The 22,836-nt window shown below is 39.2% G+C and overlaps 1 pseudogene; it reads right to left on the bottom strand.

The window, feature by feature from the left end:
• LOC120534881 overlaps positions 1 to 22,836 on the bottom strand; it is a 67,193-nt pseudogene that overhangs the window by 17,277 nt on the left and 27,080 nt on the right.

Raw genomic sequence — 22,836 nt, 5'->3', positions numbered from 1 at the left:
TCTCCAATTCTACCAAATCCCAAAGGTGCTCCATTGGATTGAAATCTGGTGACTGTATAGGCCATTTGAGTACATTAAATTCATTCTCATGTTCAAAAAGCCAGTTTGAGATAACTTGAGCTTTGTGACATAGCACATTATCCTGCTGGAAGTAGCCATCAGAAGATGGGTACACTGTGGTCATAAAGCAATGAACATGGTCAGCAACAATGCTCAGGTAGGCTGTATCATTTAAGCAATGCTCAATTGGTACTAAGTGGCCCAAAGTGTGCCAAGAAAATATCCCTGATACCATTATACTACCACCACCTGTCTGAACTGTTGATAACAGGCAGGATAGATCCACTTTCACTTTGTTGACGCTAAATTCTGACCCTACCATTCAAATGTCGCAACAGACCAAGCCATGCTTTTCCAATCTTCTTGCTTTTTCCAATTGGACGATTTTCTATTATCCAATTTTGGTGAGACCGTACAAATTGTAGTGTGAGTTGCCTGTTCTTACCTGAAAGTAGTGGCACCCTCTGTGGTCTCCTGCTGCTGTATCCCATCTGCTTCAAGGTTCAACATGTGCATTCAGAGATGCTCTTCTGCATACCTCAGTTGTAACAAGTGGTTATTTGAGTAACTGTTGCCTTTCTATCAACTCAAACCAGTCTGACCATTCTAATCTGGCCTCTGGCATCAACAAGGCATTTTCACCAAGAGAACTAACGCTCACTGGATATTTTCCCTTTTTTAGACCATTCTCTGTAAACCCTAGAGATGGTTGTGCGTGAAAATCCCAGTAGATAAGCAGTTTATGAAATATTCAGACCAGCCAGTCTGGCACCAACAACCATGCTATGTTTAAAGTCACTTAAATCACCTTTCTTCCTCACTCCGCTACTTGGTTTGAACTTCAGCAGGTCATCTTGACAATGTCTACATGCCTAATTGCATTGAGTTGTTGCTAGGAGATTGGCTGATTAGATATTTGCTTTAACAAGGAGTTGAACAGTGTATGTAATAAAGTGGCCAGTAAGTGTATATAGTAATTATTAAAAACTTAATGTGACCAGTCAGTGTTTCATAATATTACACTTCCCTAATAGAATGGTCCAGTGACATGGTAATTTGTGCTCCTGCTTACTCAGGAGACTGAGCTCAAATCTCAGTCTGGTTACTATTTATTTGGAGTTTGCACATTCTGTGTCTACATGGATTTCACTCTAGATATTTTATCATACAACCCCAAAGATGTGCAGGTTAGACTGACTGGCAGCTTTAACTTTGCCTTGTTAAAATAAATGTAGACATGTGTGAGTACAGCCAGTAATCTAAAAGTTAAGGTTAAGTCTCCAGTGCTTTCCCTAATGGAAATACCCAAAATCCCCATTTGACTGGTTTCATATGGACTTTCCATATGAAATAGGACAATTTAACACCAATGTTAGGCCTTACATTACCTGGGGTATTGAGTTTAGAATGTTCATGACTGTTTCTCGATCAATCCCTTCATGCCATCCAGGTGGAAAAGCAAACTACAATGAAAACAAATTCTGTATGTTAATTTAGAACCTTGGTTACATTTTCTTTTTGATGTTCCTTAAATAGACTTAAGCAGAAAATGATTCCTTATTCTGATATCCAATGTACTTTCATTACATATCAATAATTCCACATCGTATAGGATTTATACTAATCATAACCACAGTAATTTGGAAGTGTTTAATTGTCAGGATTACTGCAAATGCAAGGTGGAATATCATGCGAATTGCTGGGGGCTTTTCAGTTTGTGAATATTAATCATTGCAAATATTGATGTAAGTGATGGAAGAAAAATGTAAAATATGTAAGTCATTTTAACATTAGGAAATTAGTTTCTTATATTAGTTTTGTTTCAAAATGAATTAGCTTTGTAGATGCTTATTTCCGGCGCCGCATCCGAGTGGCAGCCTTTCCAGCAGCTCCGTGTATGACTATCTTTTTACCTTTTTATCTATTTTTTTTCTCTATTTCACTGATCACTTCTACCACTTTCTTTTATGTGGAATTGCTCCCTGGACACTTTTTACTATTTTTACTACTTATGGATTTTTACACTCCGAGACTCGCCTATTCAAGAAGTCAGCTTAAAGCACTGAGAAGAAATGCTCATTCGGTGTGGTTCCTTATTTACCTGATGAGGTAAGAAGACGATATCGGGGCAGCCGAGCCGGCACAAAGATAAAAGATAAGAAAAAAAAGGGAGACAACTTGAGAGAAAATGGCGTTATAAACCGTCGGTGCCTTCTGTGATCCTGGGAAATGTGAACTCACTACCAAATAAGATCGACGAACTGGCTGTGCTGGTGAAAAATGTCAGAACCTACAGAGAATGCAGCTTGCTGTGTTTTAGTGAAACGTGGAAACGTGGCTAACAACTACCATCCCAGATGCTAACGTGGAGCTACCCGGGTTTAGCACAGTTAGAGCGGACAGAGACGCAAGTACCTGCGGGAAGAAGAAAGGAGGAGGACTCGCTCTCTATGTCAATACAAAGTGGTGCAACGCAGGATTGCTGCAAGGACATTGAACTTTTGGCCGTAAGTCTGCGTCCCTATTACTTGCCCAGAGAGTTTGGACACGTGATTGTTGTTATTGTTTACATCCCCCCTCGTGCAAACGCGGTAATAGCGAGTGACATCATCCATTCTGCAGTTGCTAAGTTACAAACGCAGCACCCTGAGATACTTGTGCTAATCGCTGGAGACTTTAACCATGTGACGCTGGACAAAACATTACCTGCCTTCTCCCTATACTGTATGTGGATTGTAACACTCGGGGAAACAGGACTATCGACCTACTGTATGCAAACGTTAAAGACGCATACAGCGCCACCCCGCTGCCTGCGCTTGGGAAAGCAGATCATAACCTGGTTCTGCTTCAGCCTCACTACAAACCAAGGGTGAGGGAACGGGGCCGGTGTTCTAACGAAACATCCTACCCATCGAAATGATCTACTCACTGATACTACACATGCGCCGACCAGAATTACGCAACTTAGCCTTACTACATTAATGCATTTATTACAATTTACTGCATAGGTATTTACTGTCAAAATTTAATAAGTTGTATATTTTGCATGTATTACTTTTAGTCTTGTACAGGCCATTGTATCCATGCACGAGTAATGACCGTCTTGTGAAATCTTTGCATCAGGCTGTCTCTCTTTCGGGCATTAAATGATGCATATAGAATAAATTGATAAAAATTAACAGTTTCATAAATTTGATAGACGACTTCTAAATACAACATGTTAAATGATGACATGGTATAACGTTATAAGTTTAATGTTACGACTTACAATAAACTACGGTAGGATACTTCGACAAAGTAGGACAAATCGTCAGAACACCGGCTCTACGCTGGGGCAAGGGGGGGTGGTGTTCTAACGATTTGTCCTACTTTGTCGAAGTATTATACCGTAGTTTATTTATTGCCCGAAAGAGAGCCTGATGCAAAGATTTCACAATCCGGCCGTTAATCGTGCATGGATACAATGGCCAGTACAAGATTAAAAGTCACACGTGCAACATATACAAGTTATAAAATGTTGACAGTAAATACCTATGCAGTAAACTGTAATAAATGCATTAATCTAGTAAGGCTAAGAAAATCATACATATTACTGAAATACAGTAACACAAGCTTCGAGAAAAGTTGCGTAATTAATAAAAGCATACATATTATTGAAATACAGTAACACAAGCTCCGAGAAAAGTTGCGTAATTTTGGTGTGCGCATGCGTATAGTATCAGTGAGTAGATCATTTCGATTGGTAGGATGTTTCGTTAAAACAGGGGCAATGCCCCCTTAAACAAACATCCTGCCCCCTTAAATCAAACTTTTAGAAGCTGAGAGAGAAAATAATAGATTACCCACAAACTGAATATGGACAAGATTTACTACAGTAGCTGAAAAATCCACTGGAAAAGGCACAAATGAGATGATAGGTTTCACCTCTTGTTCGCTCTTTCCCTCCGTGCACTGTTTGTCCGCAGCTCACACAGCACTCCGCAGAGATCCCCACTCACCCTCCCCCCAGCTAAACATCCAATCACTGTTAGTATGCAAATGACCCGGTGTCAGGTTTCTCAGTAGGCAGGGCTGCGCAACAGCGGCAGGCTTTGAGGAAGCAGCAAATCTCTGTTGTCAAAGTCATAGCGACTCGTGAGATAATTAACAACAACTAAAAAATGCATCTATATTTGTACAGTCAATGGGGGACTAGTCCAGTGTTCTTCTCACAGTTTCAGTCTGGTAGAGAAGTGTTTCTTTCTCGATCCCACAAGCACCACTGCTGCTGCATAGAGCCGACTGGAGGACCCGTGTCTGTCTGTCAGACCCCGACACAAAGCCCGCCCCAGCTTTCAACTCTGCACTCAACAGTTTTCTCGTTTCATATACTGATGAAATCACAGCGATTTTAGTAAAGCTTAATTACTTTCCTCCCCAGCTTCCAGCAGTTCACAAAGGGAAAGTTAATGCTGTGAGATGCATCCTTTTTCCCAAGCTTTTAAAAGTGTGATGCTGCCCCTGCCTGTACCAACAGCAGTAGCAATGATCAGAGACAGCAACTAGCATGTCTACTCCTGTGGCATCAACAGGCACTGCTTCTCCTGTACCTCTGCCAACAATTGCTGCCCCAAAGCAACCCGCTCAGCTACCCAGTGAGTTAAATGGTAATACACCATCCCAGCCAATACTGGGTAGTTACCCCAAACGTGTATTTGGTGGTACAACATTAAGATCATTCAATCCTGCCTGGTACCGCACACGACCATGGCTGGAGTACTCTGTTGTGTGGGACGCATGCTTCTGTTTCCCATGTCGGAAATATGGCAGCACTGTTAATGAGAGGGATGTAGTTTTTACCTTAACTGGTTTTAACAACTGGAAAGCAGCACTTGATCGAGACAAGGGGCTACAGAGGCATGTGTCCAGCCACAAACATGTGCATGCTTCAACCATCTGGACTGAGCATAAAAGCAGAGAGGCCACGGGGGGGACTGTGGATTCAATGTTGGTTGGTAAAACACAACTTGAAAAAAACATTATTATGTCAAGAGTATTGGTAGTGCTATAAGGTTTCTCTGTGTAAATGAGTTGGGGCTCCGTGGGACTGCAGAAACCTTGAGACATGATGCAGCGGGTAATGATGATGACATTGCTTCAGGTATTTTTCTAAAACTGATGGAATATACCTTAGAGAAGGATGAGAAGCTAGCAAGCATTGCTAAGGGTGTCCCATAAAATGCAAAATACACATCTAAGGATATCCAAAATGAAATTATCCAAACACTGGCTGACATGGTGCTTGGAAAGGTCAGGAAAAAATATGAAAGATTCTGCAGGGTTTTGCCTCAAAAGTGATGGGACCAGGGATAGGTGCAATGTGGAAAATGTGTCTGTGATAATACGGTTTGTCAGAAATTCCATGCCAGAGGAGCATCTTATTGGGTTGCTTGACTTGCAACAACTTGATGCAGAGTACATCACCTCTGAGATACTGTTACACCTTTGTGATGCTGGCTACAGTGCTGACAGTATACTTAACCAGTGTTATGATGGGGTTAGAGGTGGTGTACAAGCTCTGCTCCAAAAGAAGCTTGACAGATATGTCCCATACATCCACTGCTACAACCACCAACTGCACTTAGTGGTTGTGCATGCCATGCAGAGTGAGCCGTGTGCAAAAGATTTTTAGCCTATCTAGTTCACTCTACAACTTTTTTCACCACCACTATGTGCTCAATAAACATGATGCACCTTGTCTAAAAAGGCTGCTTGAGATCAGATGGACAAGTCACTATGAGGTGAGGTGACAAGGTGCACTGTGGACAATCAAGAACAAATCCTTAGTATCCTATCTGAGATGACAGAGGATGATGATGCTGCAGTTGACCTGTGCACCGAGGAATCAGGCCTGCTATGCCAAATTAAGAGGCATCACTTCTTTGAGATTGGAAAGTTCCTAGTGCGGGTGCTTGGTGTCTTGAAACCAGCAAATGCTATTCTACAGTCTCAGTCAGTTGATCTGTGCAGTGCTTCTGAGGTTGTTAGTGCAGCACTGGACTCCTTAAAAAACATCTGTGAGGATGACTGTTGGGGAGTGTCATCTCCTGCTGACGATGAGTCACATCCAAACAAGAGAAGGAGAACAATGAGCAAACACCTGGGTCAAAGTGTTGTGCTCTCAACTTTGGGCCATACAGACTCTGGTGACCCTACCATTTCCCCATCAGTCTCTGAAAAGATCCCTGCTCAAAATCCTTGACAGGGCCATTTCAGAAATGGAAACTAGATTTTCACACAAGAATATTGACCTGATGAGAGCCACATCTAGTCTTGCACCCAAATCTAGTGCATTTCTAGATCCCATCCTGTTGCACCCTCTTGCTGTGATGGCTGGCACTGTAGCAGATGTTGTAAGTCTGAAAATTGAAGTTCTTGTGGCAAAACAGATGCTGCTCAAAAAATGTTCAAAGGAAACAGACCTGTCCACTGTGTGTAAACTCCTGCAGGAGTACAAGGAAGCCTTTCCTGAGTTGCATAAATTGTATGTAACAGCCCTGGTAATTGGTGTGTCTTCAGCATCGTGTGAGAGTTCCTTCTCCACTTTGTCACGGGTCCTAACCCCCTATCGTCGCACTATGTTACATGAAAAAAGAGGAATTTGGTGATCTTGGCCCATGAGAAGTCCATAACAAATAACTTGGATGTGGATGAATTTGGAAGAGTGTTTGCAAAGGGAAACAGGAGACTGTTGTTGTAGAGTGGATTGAGGAGAAAGGAGAGTGGAGCTGTTCAGTTGCAAACAGAGAGTTCAGTTGCTTACAAAACAAACAAGCTTAAAACAAGACAAAAAAGAAGAAAAAAGTTCAAATGTTCTGTTCTAAATCTGTTGTGCTCTACAAATTAGTTTGAGAATTGTAGGAAAAGACATGGTAAATCTTTTTTTTTTAAATTACTATGCCAACCCTTTTTAGTTTTGTAAATATTGGCTATATTGAGAGGTCTTATTTTATTCTTACTTTATTTTGCAAATTTATTTGAGAATTAGGCCATCCAATTAAGATCATTTTTATGTTGTTGGTTGTAAAGATCTGGATGGATATTTTATTTTATTCTTTATTTTATTTTTCATGACTTGATTTTTTTTATAACTTGGCCTACCTTTTTTAGTTTTGTTAGTAATGAGAAGTGTTATTGTTGGCTTCAAATATATTTGATATAGGCCATAAAATTAAGGTAAATGTCATGTTTTTAGTTGTTATAATTTGATGAGGAATATTTTATTTTACTTTATGTTGTTTTATTTTTCAGTTTTCCTCCTGAGGGATTGCCACCTTATTGAGGTCAGGGGGTTTTGCGTGCCTCAGTGACTCTAAGAGCTACACCAGCAGAAGCTTAGCCTTCAGGTGGGACTCCCAAGTTGGACCAGTCTTAGGGTAGAGGCCTGACAAAGTGCAATCCAATTACATGACAAAAACAGTTATCCAGAGCACCCCCACCCCTTTCCTGCCTCCGTCGTCACCATGTTCCCCCTTCACATTTCTGTCTGCCCCCTCATATATGCCTGTCTAGAACCGGCCCAGTGAGGGAACTACCTACAACCACACGCTCATTCAGGAAGTGGTCCCCTGAGGCAGAGCAGGCTCTGAAAGACTGATTTGGAACTACATACTGGGATATATTGCTGGGGTCACATAGTGAGAACATTGAAGAGGCTGTTGAATGCACAACTGATTACATCAACTTCTGTATGGACATTGTAGTTCCAGTAAGAACAGTACGCTGCTATGCTAACAACAAGCCATGGATTACAAGTGACATCAAAGGCCTTTTGAACCAGAAGAAAAGGGCTTCTAAAGGCGGTGATCGGCATGAGCTCAAGCGCGTGCAGAAGGACCTCCGTGTCCAGCTCAGGGCGGCGAAAGAGCAGTACAGGAGAAAGCTGGAGCAGAAGTTGCAGAACAACAGCATGAAGGAAGTGTGGGATTTAATGAAGATTATCACTGGCTGCAGCTCGAAGCGGGGTGCCGCCATCGAGACAGATGTGGAGAGAGCAAACCAAATGAACAACTTCTTTAATAGGTTTGATCACCCTAACCCAACTCTCACCTCGGAGTACTGCATCCTCCAACCATCCTTCTGCTGATACCAGCATAGGTGAAACATCCCCACCCACAATTACAGCAGCCCATGTGAGCAGAGAGCTGAGAAGACTTCGTGCCAGCAAAGCAGCGAGTCCAGATGGTGTATCGCCACGACTGCTGAAGGCCTGTGCGTTGGAACTGTGGAGTCCTCTACAGTGCATCTTCAACCTGAGCCTGGAACAGGGAAGAGTCCCAAGGCTTTGGAAAACATCTTCTATCTTCCCTGTCCCAAAGGTATCATGTCCTAGTGAGCTGAATGACTTCCAGGCCTGTTGCTCTATCGTCACATCTGATGAAGACCATGGAGCGGCTACTGCTTCACCACCTGAGGCCACAGGTCCGCCATGCCCTCAACCCTCTGCAGTTCGCATACCAGGAGAAGGTGGGAGCGGAGGCTGCCATCATCTATATGCTACACCGATCCCTCTCCCACTTGGACAGAGGCAGTGGTGTTGTAAGAATTATGTTTTTGGACTTCTCTAGTGCCTTCAACACCATCCAACCTCTGCTCCTTAGAGACAAGCTGACTGAGATGCGAGTAGACTCACACCTGGTGGCATGGATCGTGGACTATCTTACAGACATACCTCAATATGTGCGTCTTGGGAACTGCAAGTCTGACATTGTATTCAGCAATACAAGGGTGCCACAGGGGACTGTACTTTCTCCGGTCCTGTTCAATCTATATACATCAGACTTCCAATATGACTCGGAGTCCGGTCACGTGCAAAAGTTCGCTGATGACACTGCTATTGTGGGCTGCATCAGGAGTGGGCAGGAGGAGGAGTACAGGAAGCTAATCAAAGACTTTGTTAAATGGTGCGACTCAAACCACTTACATCTTAACACCAGCAACACCAAGGAGCTGGTGGTGGATTTTAGGAGGCCCAGGCGCCTCATGGACCCTGTGATCATCAGAGGTGACTGTGTGCAGAGGGTGCAGACCTATAAATATCTGGGAGTGCAGCTGGATGACAAATTGGACTGGACTGCCAATACTGATGCTCTATGTAAGAAAGGTCAGAGCGACGGGCACTAAGCAAACTCCTGTCAATCATGAAGAATCCACTGCATCCACTGAACAGTGTCATTTCCAGGCAGAGGAGTAGCTTCAGTGACAGACTTTTGTCACTGTCTTGCTCCACTGACAGACTGAGGAGATCGTTCCTCCCCTACATTATGCCACTCTTCAATTCCACACAGGGGAGTAAATGCTAACATTACTCAAAGTTATTGTCTGCTTTTTTATTTTTATTTTTTTCATTTTTCATTTTTATTACTATTTAATTTAATATTGTTTTTTTGTATCAGTATACTGCTGCTGGATTATGTGAATTTCCCCTTGGGATTAATAAAGTATCTATCTATCTATCTATCTATCTATCTATCTATCTATCTATCTATCTATCTATCTATCTATCTATCTATCTATCTAGTCCGAATTGGAAGAAATTCTGACAAAAGTATCTTAGTTTAATACATGGCATAAAATGTAATCATGTAAATACATCCATAAACTTTACATATTTTTTTCTGTTAAGTATTAAACTAAATAAAATCTTTCCATTAAAAACATATTTTTTGAAATTAACTAAAGCTGGCTATTCAAGAAACTATGCTAGCTGTACTTTGCCAGAACTACAGCTCCATGAAAATGGCATTCTGTAAATAAAGCTGGTGCAAAGCAACTGTAATTCTGTAATCAAAAATCAAAACCTTAGGATGCTGCTGTTGTATGATTTTTTTTATTTTTAAAAGGATGTACTGTATCTGCGTGGGTTGGCGCCCTGCCCGGGATCCTGCCTTGTGCCCTGTGTTGGCTGGGATTGGCTCCAGCAAACCCCCTTCACCCTGTGTTCGGATTCAACGGGTTGGAAAATGGATGGATGGATGTACTGTATAGGAATTAAAGTTAATATTGGCAAACAAACCTATGAAAGAGGAGTTAAATGTGAGTATAGTCTGTAAAGAATGGTTGTCTAATGTATTCTGCCTTGATTTATGATTTTTGATGAATTCCCAAAGTTGTATGTACCTTGTGTAATTTCATGAGCAACAAATATTACTTAAAGAGCTTTCAGCACCTCAATCATCAACCTAATACTCTTAATAAGCCAGATGCATTTATCAGAAAAGAAAAACACTCATAAATAATCCAATTAAAGATTTTTTTTACTCACATTTGCAAGGAGCCAGCCAAATTCATGATTTGTGACACCTAACAGATAGGGAATTTGTTGAAACTGTTTTTCTTTTATAAGATCTTCAATTGGTCTTGGCAAAACAGTCCCATCAATTGTGATTAAAGTGTGGTGAAAATGCAACTGAAAGAGATCAACAAATTCAACAGGTGAACTGTGTAAATGCATTATTCACTGCCATTTCATAATACAGGCTTTGTACACATAACAACATAACTGAAGACATGTGGCTTGGAGGAGATGACTCTGCTCACAACAGCACCTCTTGCAGTGTTTTTCAGTTTGGTAACTGTTCTTCTCATTTGAGATCATGAAGCATTCATATTCATGCCAACAATATTAACAAAATAGTTGTCTGTTCAATATCACTATAAAATTATTGTGCCTCATTTTATCAACTCTTACGTTACATGCATTTATTTAAAACCTTTGGTAAGAGTACATTGCAAATATTTACCAATGTGGGACTTTACTCTAAGTGTGACATACTGAGATTTTGTTCAAATAGAGTGAAATAATATGGAAGTAGAATGCTATGAGATGACAAATGGGAACATTTTCATTTGCTTTAAAAAATAAACAAGTTCTGTTTTCATTTTATATTTTAGCATAAATAGACAGTATTTTCTAGATACACTGAGCTCTATCTATCTATCTATCTATCTATCATTCAATACACCTCTGCACAGGTTAGGTTAAGGAGCATGCACTGGTACAGCGTTGCTGCACCAACCACACGATGAAACAGCTTGGGATACTGGTTGGCAACTGCCCAGGCAGACCATTCACACTGGAAATGAGCATCTATCTGCCGCAGCCAGGTGTTATGTGAGCATCCCCTTGGCCTGGTCCAGCCACTCACGTCCTCAACATTGAGGATCCTGCGAGCTGGATCACTCTCTGGGGAATCGCACTATATGGCCGTAGTGCCATAACTGACACTCCCTCACAATGCAGGTAATATGCCTCATTCAAGTCTTTGTGAGCAACCACTGGACCCCATGGTCTTGCCCAACACCCAGCCCATGCAAGCATTGAGCAGAGTAGGAGCAAGAACATACCCCTGATGAACCCCAGAATCCACTGGGAAAAATACAGACGTTCTGTCTCCACCCTGCACAGCACTCACAGTACCAATGTACAGTCCAGCCATGATATCCAGCAACCTTGAGGAGAACCCGCAAAGTCTCAGTATGTCCCACAGGGCAGCTCGATCAACTGAGTCAAATGCTTTGCGAAAATTGACAAAGGCTGCAAAGAAACTCTGCCAATATTCGCGTTTGTGCTCTATGAGAACCCTCAGTGCCAGGATGTGGTCAATGATGGACTACTTAGATGTAACCCAGACTGCTGTGGTCTCTGGAAGGTGAGCAAGTGATCACGGATCCTATTTAGGATGACCCTATCAAGGACCTTACCCTGCACCGAGAGCAGCGTTATCTCCCTGTAGCTGCTGCAATCCAGGTGATCACCCTTCTCTTTCCAGGCAGGGATGACGAGTCCCGTTTTCCAATCAGTGGGGATGACGCCCATCTCCCATATGGAAGCAATGATTGCTTACAGTACCAGGAGGACAGCATTACCACCAGCCTGGAGAAGTTCACGCTGGATAGCACAGATTCCTGCAGCTTTCCCTATTCTCAGCTGGTTCACCACCAATCCCATTGAGACAGGGTGGTTCACAGCTGAAGTGTCATCTGTAATTCTTAGATTCCTCTGTAAGCAAGATGGTGTGTCACTTGCTTACAGATTCCTCTAACAAACGCCTCCTTATCTGCCCTCAGAGCACTAATGGCCGTCCTTCTCAATTCCTGTTACAGACCAGAGTTGCCATCAAGCTGTGTGCTGCAACTCCTCTCAATGATATCCAGAATGCCCTACAAGATGAAACACCTACTTCTGGGAACACTGGTAACACAAACACCAACACATCTGCGTGACTAACAGAAATATCTTAAGATGAGCCCATACAAGCTTATCATTGCCAAAACCACAACTTTCAAGAATTGTCACGATTCATCTTTTGGAAATGTTCAGTTGCCTTTAGGCTGTTTGTAGATATTCTAGTTTAGCTCTCACTTTGCACTACCCTATCTCTAGCCTTCGTGAATATAGTCATAAACTTAAAAATGGGTATCTTTTAAAAATTCTAAGTTATTACTGCCATACTGTAGATACAAACAGGTAGCTCATTATTATTTATAAAATAACTTACCATAATATTATTAGACCCACTTAATCCAGTTTAGTGCATCAAAGGGTTGGGCCCAGTCCTGGCAGCACTGGAAGCAGGGCAAGAAACCGCCCTACTCTAATTCATGCACAAACTCTCACTCACTCATTTAAGCAGAGCCAATTTGGAATCACAAATTAATAGTCTTATTATAAATTAAACATTGTTTATGTTTTCATAATCAGGTTGCAAAATACAGTACATGGACATAGGTTGTAATGAATTTCAAATCATTATTTAAAGAAGCAGGCCCAATTAAAATTAAACTATATACTCAGAGAGACGTTTTCCTTCTAACTAAGTTGATCTTTTTTATATTTTTATTTATATATTGTTGGATGTGTTTGGCCTGGTTTGAAAAAGTGTAGACTTGTACATGAATGTGCCCTGTGATTAGCTCGCTTCATGTCCCAGGTTGGGCCCTACCTTGTTCCAGTACTGTTTGGTTCAACTGTCTGTATCTGGATAATATAGATTTACTAGTAACAAGAATGTGCAATTCCATGGTCATCATCTACTCTATTTTCAACTTTGAAAGTAGATCTGTATTTAGAGTAAGAAGAACACATTCATCCTGTGGCAGAGTAAAATCCATTAATAGCATAAAGAGAGGCGAGAGAGGTGAGCATCTACCTGAACAGAAGAGTTCATGTATATACCATACATACTGGCAAGATATTTTCTTTAACAGAAATATTTTAAAAAGTGAGTAAAAAAAATAAATCACACATTAGCAGCCTGTATGTTAGTGGGGTTTTTACTTGGTAGATTTTATTCCAAGGTTTTGTGAGGTGTTCACTGTATGAATTCCTTTAAGAAAAATAGCACAATACAAACTGAGATTGCTTCATGCCAAAATGGTGAAAAATATATTGATGAAAATAAAAAATTCCTGAAGCAGAAGATGTAGAGAGACTTGAATAAGTGCCATGCAAACTTTCACTTTGCAGAATATAACTTCAGGGGTCCTATGAAAAGCTTTGTAAGACCTCTCGAAAGGACCAATGATCAGTACTTACTGTTGACAGTTCATTAATGGCATCTCCTGTCTTTTGCCTCATGCAAGCAACAAACAATGCAGAGTCCGTGTCATCACATGCAGTGACATTAGCAAGCACCTGAAAGTATAAAGAATACACTTTTCATTTGACTGTCTGCTCCATAAATATTGGTTTGAATCACACCCTGTGTACTGTCCGTGTTTAGTCTGCATGTGCCTTCCATGTCTGTTTGAATGTTCTCCTACTTTCCAAAAACATTGGGTTTTGTCTGGATATTTTATATTGCCCCACCATGAGTGAGGGATGGTATGTATGTGAATTTCTTCTGAGATGGACTAGCTCTCCATCTAGTGTTGTTTCCTGCCTGGTGTTCAGTGCTGTTGGGATAAGCACCAGTCCTCTGTGACCTTGAATTGGACTACATAGGTTTAAAAATTTGATTGATTTATTCAGCACTTACACATTTGAAATATTACAAGAGAATTCTAGAATTTCAGATTTCCAAAATCATCTTTATTACATGACAAACTTGCATGACACCATAAAGATGCACATTAATTCTGACTGAATATTTTATAATAAAAAGATGAATAGATTATACTTCTGATTTGTATGGTCTAAGTGATTTTACATGTACAATACAGACTTTACCTGATTAAAAAACATTTTCTAAGGGAAAACTACTGTATGTATACAAAGGCAGTACCTACAAAACCTCTTCCTAGAATAATATTTGGAATATGATCACTGTAATATGGTGACTGTCAAAGTCATTACCTGGTATAAATAAGGATTCCTCTCTCTGTCCATTAGTTTTCTGAGCCTCTCCCAGGCACATCAAACCCAAGTCAGAAAACAACATTGCACATGATGCTGACCTACTATTGAGTACTGCTACACACTGTTGAGTACTTATGTTACATATGCAAACTGCATGAGTGGCTGCCAACCTTTCGAAGGATAGTTACAGGGAAGGAAGATGAGTTTGTAGTGTCCTTAACCAATGTTATTTTTTTCCCCTTATCTTGAAGGACTGGTACACCACTGAACAGTGACAACACTGCAGACCCTATGATCTTGGCCCCATCCCTTCTGCCCTGGGACCAATTTAGGAGACAAGGCGAGTGAATGCCTGTCATCACTACCAACCTGGCACTCAAAGAAAATGATACTTGCAAAAAGCAAACCATAAAAAAAAGAAGCCATCTAAAGAGGATAGCTCAAGTGGGCCACAAGTACTATATTTTTATTCTGTTTAGCTTCCAAGTGGGGCCAAAGTCTGATATATATTAACAGGGGACTACCATTCACCCCAAACTGCTAACACTGTCTCTTGATTGTTCTGTGCAACACTCACTCACAGTGAGACAATTTGAGAAAGGAATCTAATCTGAGCAAGGCATAGCTAAAACTGGGACCTCACAAACAGTACTCTGCAGTATAGGCATGAAACTTTGTAGATATTAAGCAACTTATCGCATTATCAATTGCTCAAAATTATATTGTAAGCACTAATTTTGCTTCACTGAAACAATGTTATTAACTATTCATTTAGTAAATATTAAAAGTATTCTGCAGATAACTGTCACTACAGCCATTTAACTACATACTCTGTCCAGGATGTATTGGTGACAATGATTCTCTGAAGGTGAAAGAAACACTTTTATAATTGACTGGTTATTTACAATAAAATAATTGCTGTGTTGTGACCTTATTGTTTTGTTTGACTTCTTTTGTAAGAACTCCAGGGAAGAACAGGACTCCACTTTCAGATATTGCCTTGTGGAATAAACCCCTGGACAAGGGAGAAAAAATCTGAAAAAAATCAGAATACAACATTTTGATTAAAGTTAATCAATGTATTAGTGATAATGTACTGAATCATGGTATGCTGCTTCTCATTTGTTGATTTTAAAACCAAAAATCTCCCTCTCTTCCCCATCTTTTAAAAACTGTTTTTAAAAAAATCAACAGTTTATTAAAACTTCCTCAAAAGCATTCTTTATACATTCAAAATATTGAAAACATTTGTTCAGAAATAATGCACAGTACCTTAGTTGTAGTTTATTTTAAGAATAACAAATGTCACTCATGAATGCATGCACGCTGGAGGATCATCTTCTTGGTTTATTAAAGGTAAATGATACCAAATAATACCAGAAGTTGCAGCTGCTAACATCTTTGTCTCTTCTGTCATTTTCAGCAGCTTGAAGAGGCCCACCGACGGCAATTAACCCTGGCCGTAATGACTAGCAGGCAATAAAAGAACAGATGCCCAGGCGAACGCTGTCTCAGATCGGACTTGCCTTACGATTAACAAGAATGACTTCTGTCACAAAAAGACTAAAAGTTCTGTTGTGATTTCTGTTTAGTTCTCACCATTTTAACGCCATTGAGTGTTGTTTTTGTTTAAAGTTATTGTGTTGGATTAAAAGGGGTGACCCGGCTGACATCCCAACACTTTCGATACATGACGAGTGCCCTTCCAAATTCTCCACTCAAGATTAAACACAAAGCGACTTGACGTGTTTATGTTGCTGTTGACATTTTTACATTTCCAAAAAAAAATGTGTTTAGTGGTGGCAATGCATGATTCCAGACAAACATGTGCTTTGTATACCTGATTAAGTCAAACCACCTAAAATGTCATGGAGGCCAACTGTAATGTCATTAATACTGTGCTAATAATAATTAGCAGTGTCTGGCTTGTCAAATTTTAAAAGCATTGCAATTAATAATGTGTTTTGTGAACTGATCAATAAGCAATTTTATATAAAAAATAATTAGCGTGTTATGAAATGCAAGTACGGTTGGAAGCTCTGAAAAACAGTCTGATGAAGTTCATGTTCTGCCACCCAAAGGTACAGAAAGGTAATTTTTTTTTATTAAAAAGACTGTGAATTGAAACATAGTAAATAAAATCAGGAAACAATCATTTTATAACCACAAATACTAAATCAAAATTCTTAGTCAAACTGTATACAGAGAATTGTTAATAAGGAAAGCAAGTACAGAGGAAAAAAATGCACTTAAAAGTGTTTTCAAATTGTATCTGCAATCTCGGACAACCATGCATTGTATGATGCTCACCTTTAGCCATTTGACCTTGTGATGTCACAAGTCACACACATTTCCAGGTGACTTGGCCTAACAATGGTACAGCAACTGTCAACAGCAATTCTCCAAAATGACGGCACCGGAGAATACTAAAAATGTTTTACGTTATAAAAATTAATCTAAAACAAATGTCAGGAATAGATCAGTTGGGCTTCAGAAACCGTGTCTACACATAGAAGTTTTGATAAAGGAAAAATTAAACAATACAGCTAAATATAACAGTTCCCAGAAAACCACAAGACTGAGATTAAGTGGGCCTGTAAATACAAGTGCTTTTAAGTCACATGGGAAAAGAAAATCGATACTTTTACAAACTGCAGGTTAGTATTCACTTTTTAACTTATGTATTCAACTAATGGCCAATTTGATTGAGAAAATTGACTTCAGAAGCTATAGAAAGTATTAACAAACTTTGACAAGTTTAATACTGGAATGCCTTCTGATGTTCTGAAGAGACCATTATTTGTTCATGAGCTTGTTAGCTGTAGTTTCTGACCATCAGTATTAAAAGGCTGGGGATATTATTTTAATTACTCTGTCACTAATAGCTAAGGAGCTGCCACCACAGGAAAGAAAAATACTTGAAGCTGGTAGGCAGCATGAGCTACAACTAGAGAGTTTGCACAGTTTGACATCTGCTTGTCAATGATGTCACCCTGAATGTTCTAACCAGTCAGTGTTTAAAATGTATAATTATGTACTGTAACACTGGAGGATTCTCAACACCCTCCTTAAAATAAGTACAAAATAAAGTGTGACAAGTCAAGCTTGATTATGTATTGTATGTTTCACAGTGAGTGCTATAGTAAAGTGACAAATGTTCTTTTACATAAGGAATGAAGGGCATTGAACGTCCATAGCAGAGGACTGAGACAGAAAAACTCAGAGTAGTGAATCGAAAAGGTACTACAATAATGTGTAAATATACAATTTTTGAGGTAAAAAGTCAGTTTCATATTACTACAAGAAAGCTAGAGGTTCACAATCTAAATCTGGGAATAAAGGAGCTTTACCGAAATGTACAGAAATGTAGGTATAGAAAAGTGGGTTCCAAAAAGCTTCCTAAGCATTTATATGGGTTTAAGTAGTGTTACACTTCCTGGGCTGTAGCAGGACCAGAACTCTAGATTGAGGCAAACCACATGAAAACTTAATCCTGCCCAATATCATGAAAATTACTAGCCAAAATAAGAAGAGGTTTTCAATATCATTGATAACAAATCATGAAAAATACAGGGTTAGAGTCCTTGGTTGAAATGTTGTGGCCAAAAAGGATAAGATTAGGAGAGATTATAAGTGGCTTCTCTCCCTCCCCAATATTTAAGGTCCTTGAATGTAGATATATTCTTGAGTGTTTGGTTGTATACTGTATGTGAAAAGCGAAGTTCAGATAAAAGATTAACCAATCAATCTGCTAGATTAACTAATTTACTAGGCATAACCATTTAGAGAGACCTATGCTAATATATTAAAGGCATAGTATTTCCGACCCTGAGAGTGAAAGTTAATGTTCATTACAGCAAATAGTAGCAGAAAATAAAATATGCTCAAGTTGTTGACAGAATTTAACACCAAACACTGAAGTTGCTCTCAAGGATGATTCTGAGGTTTGTTGCAGTCTGTGTTTGAAAGTAGGTATGCATAATATCAAGAGGATTAGTGAGTTTTCTTGAACTGTGCATAAAATGCCATAATGTAAGTAAATAATAGGTTTACTTTGTTTGTGTATTTCTAACCCCAGCTTTGCCTAAGCTGTACCATTTTAAAAGCTACATCAATAACTATACCCAATCTGCACAAGTACAACGTACATCCCCATCTTGACAGTGTAATTTAAAGTATCCATGTTTATAGACCTGTGCTTGTATGCCATGCTCTTCTCTAATTTTTGAAGTGGATTTTTTCCATCAGACTTGTGTTCCTGACCTCCAGCATTGTGTTTGTTAATCAATTATGCTCTGAAGCGTTTTTGGTATTATTGCATCTAAATTACATACCCAAAAATAAATGGCTATAGTTAGTAGTGAGTGCAATTCTCCAGATTTTTAAAAGAAAGTATTTATATTATTAAAAACCTTTGTTTACACCAATACCAAAAAAATAAAAACACATAAATTACTCTTTAGGGATTTCTTTAAAAAAAAACTGGACTTTACAGTGCAAAACTAAGACATTTTATGATGCACAACCCTGGAATCTGTTAACTTTCAGTGTACCAAGTTCAGATATATCCCATAGTTTTGCAAAGTAGTGTTTGGCATAAGATGTCTGCCTTTTTGGAAACATTTAGCCTCGTGGACCTAAGCAGTCTTTCAAAATAAATATTGTAGCTATATTTTTTAGAAAACAAATAGAGCTGCATGGGAGTTGTAGTCCGGAAGTGCAGCACTGTTAGGATCCCTGGGGGACGATAGCGGGCTCTGCTGGGGGGGGGGACCTCACTGGCTTTTGTATAACCCAGAAGTACTTCCAATACTGGCCAAGTCATAGCACTGGAGGTGCTCCTGGGTCCACTTTAAAAGGAGACCACTGCCATAGTTCTAGGAGTCAGAGTCAGGAGGCAGTGGGCAAAACTCAGCAGAGGTGAAGAAGGAGGAAGAATTGTTCTTTTATTATGCTTTATTTGTGGCTTATACCTGTGAGGTGGTTGTGAAATGGGCTTTGGTGGAATAAAAATACTTTGTTTTATTCACTGAAAATCTGTTGAGTTACTGTGTCTGTGGTGTGGGTCTGCCTGCCCCCCCTTGTAGTCATAATATGTATAATTATGTACTTAACCAAAACTTTACTTTCAATATGATTTTTCATGCCAGTCCTTGTAACAATATCTGTTTACCGCTATACACATTGTACAATAATTGGGAGTTTTTGTGCTGCAATCAACCCATTGTCTCCAGTCTTCTGTTGTACTGGGTGGGCATGCAAAGAAGTTAAAAATGGAAGAGCACTGCTCAGAAGACTAACATTGAGAGAATGTGCAACAAAAAGTGTTCAGATATGGTAATTTAACCTATGATGTTTGAACTGTAAATGTGCACACTGCAACGCTTCAAAGTTATACTAAACAGTACTTAAAATCGAGAATAGTATTGACTCTTTCAGAAAACATATTCTTCATACTGTATTTGTACCACTAGCACTGTGTAACTTTTATAGCACTTCCTCAACTATATGTTTTCTTTTTTGAGGAAAAAGACATTTCCGTAACACAAACTTCAAGACTTACTGCACATCAACCAAACAATCTGCATATATTCTCACTGAAGCTTGCATGTAACAATGCATAAAAATGCGTAAGGACAAGCTGTTGCATAAGCAATATATTTCCTATTATTACGCATAGCTGTGACATAGAGTACAAGTGACTAATCATAAACAGCTATATATCACTGAAAAGGTCTGAAACACCCCAATGGCAATGAGTCTTTTACTGCATGTTGTGCGACATAGGAGTGATCTTTGATAAAAGATGACACAGCTGTGACGTGCTGCACGCCTCGGCATATATGTGCAAAAATCATATAGTTTACTAATGAAAGATAGAAGACAACATGGAAACTTATGATTTCTTTGAAAGAAGATACCCCTGAGTATGTAAAAATACCATTATTGCTTTTGATTGACTTGTGGGTTTATTGTAACGTACATAAACAACTTTAAAATATGGCAGAACACTTTGCACACAAGTTGGTAATTTTACTTTTCTTTTCATCACATGCATGTTTGATGATGTGCTGACTCCTACCTGGTGTAAACTTCATTTTGTCTCCAAGTTACTGCCTTGTTTGCTTTTGAATTTATACAAAAACTACACATCATGAGGCTGATGCGATCTAAATATCTGGGAAAGATCCAAATGGAAAAAATGCTAACCTTAGACTTAAATAAAAGAAGCACTTTGAGCATTAGGTCAAAGTTTTCATATCTGATACAACATATTCATGGTGGCATTATGATGAAAAGAATCAATTGATACACAAACCATGCGTAGCACAGATGTTCAAAAAAAGCTTGCAGGTACATTTTTCAGTGATACTACAAGAAATAGGTTTTAACTACTTGTGTTGACCATTTCAAGCCATAAAGCTGATCAATATGAAGGACAGAAAATAATTATTTTGAAGGCAGTCTGAGGCAGTGGTCAGACAAGCACATATCAATACGCTAAAGTAATTTGCAACTGGTTTATGGGGTAAAACAGAACTAATAATCATGAAAAAAATGGTCAAAGCTTAAAGATTTTCATATACAAATGAATTATCAAGAATAAGTATTCTTTTTAACTCATTACTCAAGTTTTAAATAGAAGGCTATAATAGCAACAAACACCATGCTGTACTCGTCCAAAATGCCAAGTAACATACACTTTCATAATAACCTGTAGGGCTGTAAGAATGAACATCAATATTCAAATCTATATTAAAAAAATATTCAAAGGCAAATGCTGACATTTGTTTGTAAAAGAACAGTCCATTTTTTACCTCTAATTATCAGTAATTTTGGCTTCCTGCTACTCCAGACATGCTACGCTGCAATACTTTTGTATTTTGTGTGTTTTACAAAATTGCCAATTAGCTTTTTTATAGTTTTTAATTGTTAGTTAGGGCAGATTTTTCTACTACACTGCTCTGCTTTTTCGTTAATCAATGCATTAACAACACATTCTAAAGCCTTCTCCAGTGCTCCAGAAATATGGTTTTGATCCTGAGTCTGTTCTGTTTCATTCTTGGTCCCGAGATTCCTTTCTCATTAACCATAAATGGAAATAACTGCCGTATTTTTGATTTTCATTTTATTATCATAACAGCTTTAAAATCCCAATTTTAAACAGCATTTTCAATGTCAGGAAAGCATACTTGGCTACCTTAACGAACATGTGTCCTTTGGAGACTAATGACTTGACATGTAATTTCTAAAGCAAAGGGGAATGAAAAATTAAGGTTAATTAAGGTGTTATAGTTTTAAATATATTCGAATACTTACATATATTTTTAATATGAGTATTTAATCCCTAATTTTCGTATTATTTGACTGCCTAAAAACTCAGCTCTGGCAATGATGTGCTATAACTGATAGGAATAATAATATAAACTAAAAAGGTATAGCGCAAAATACTTTTTTTAATCTTGATAAAAGGAGAAAATTGTTTCCTCAGCTAGAAAACCCAAACTGCAAATCAGTCAAACAAAAACAAATTAGCAATAGACAAATTAGTTCTTCAGTTATCTAGCCCAGGAGTCCCCAACCCCCGGTCCGCGGCGACAGCCAGGCCGCGAGAGAACTGCCGGCAATGGAGACTCGCTCAGTGAAGTGCTATAGCAAAAAGGCTGCCCCCTTCACTGAGGACACTTCTCAGAACGCTAGGCGGGCAGGACTTTGCAGCGGCGCAGAGAGAGGAGAGAGACCGAGGTGAGAGAGTATTACAATTTTTATGTTTCTGACAGTTTCCCCATATGACACGAGTCTATAGAAATCTCATTACTACGAAGTGCATTCACCAGCAGATACTTTCATTACAACAAAGTTGCGTTGAAATGCTTGAATGAATCATCCACAGAGCAGTTAGTTCTGTGGTCGCAGCTCAGTTGTGCACATTAGCACAACAATCCCCAAACAGAAACTTTGTAAATTTGTTTTTCTTTCTTGAAACTTACCTCGTACTATTTTTTTGCTGTTTTTGTTTTCTGTGGTTTTCAGTGATACCTTTTGCGTATTGCTCGTCAACATTTAAAACATCCATTGGAATTTAACTCATTGTCACCCTCCCATAGAAACGGCAGACACGAAAAAACGAAAACAGTGTTTATGTTTGTGATGTGCAATCTGTTGGAATGACAAATGCAATGCATATGTCTTTGTTATATACAAAAAAGAAGAAACATCTCGGGTTGCCAACGTATATGAACTGCTGCATTTGAAGACACCGAAAAAGCCGTTTTTATGTGGTTCAGTGATGCTTGTTCAAGAAACATTCCTATTAATGCGGCACTCATTCAAGAATGTTTGAGGTTTTTAAACTCTCTTGGGACCTCTGTCAATGGGACAACACACTATGAGCCTGCTGTTGCCTTGCCCCGGAAATGGACAAACAATCTTACACA

The sequence above is a fragment of the Polypterus senegalus genome, chromosome 9 (assembly GCF_016835505.1).
Source record: "Polypterus senegalus isolate Bchr_013 chromosome 9, ASM1683550v1, whole genome shotgun sequence".
NCBI lineage: Eukaryota > Metazoa > Chordata > Cladistia > Polypteriformes > Polypteridae > Polypterus > Polypterus senegalus.
The sequence above is the reverse complement of the archived record's forward strand: the minus strand, read 5'-3'. Positions and strand labels throughout refer to the sequence as shown.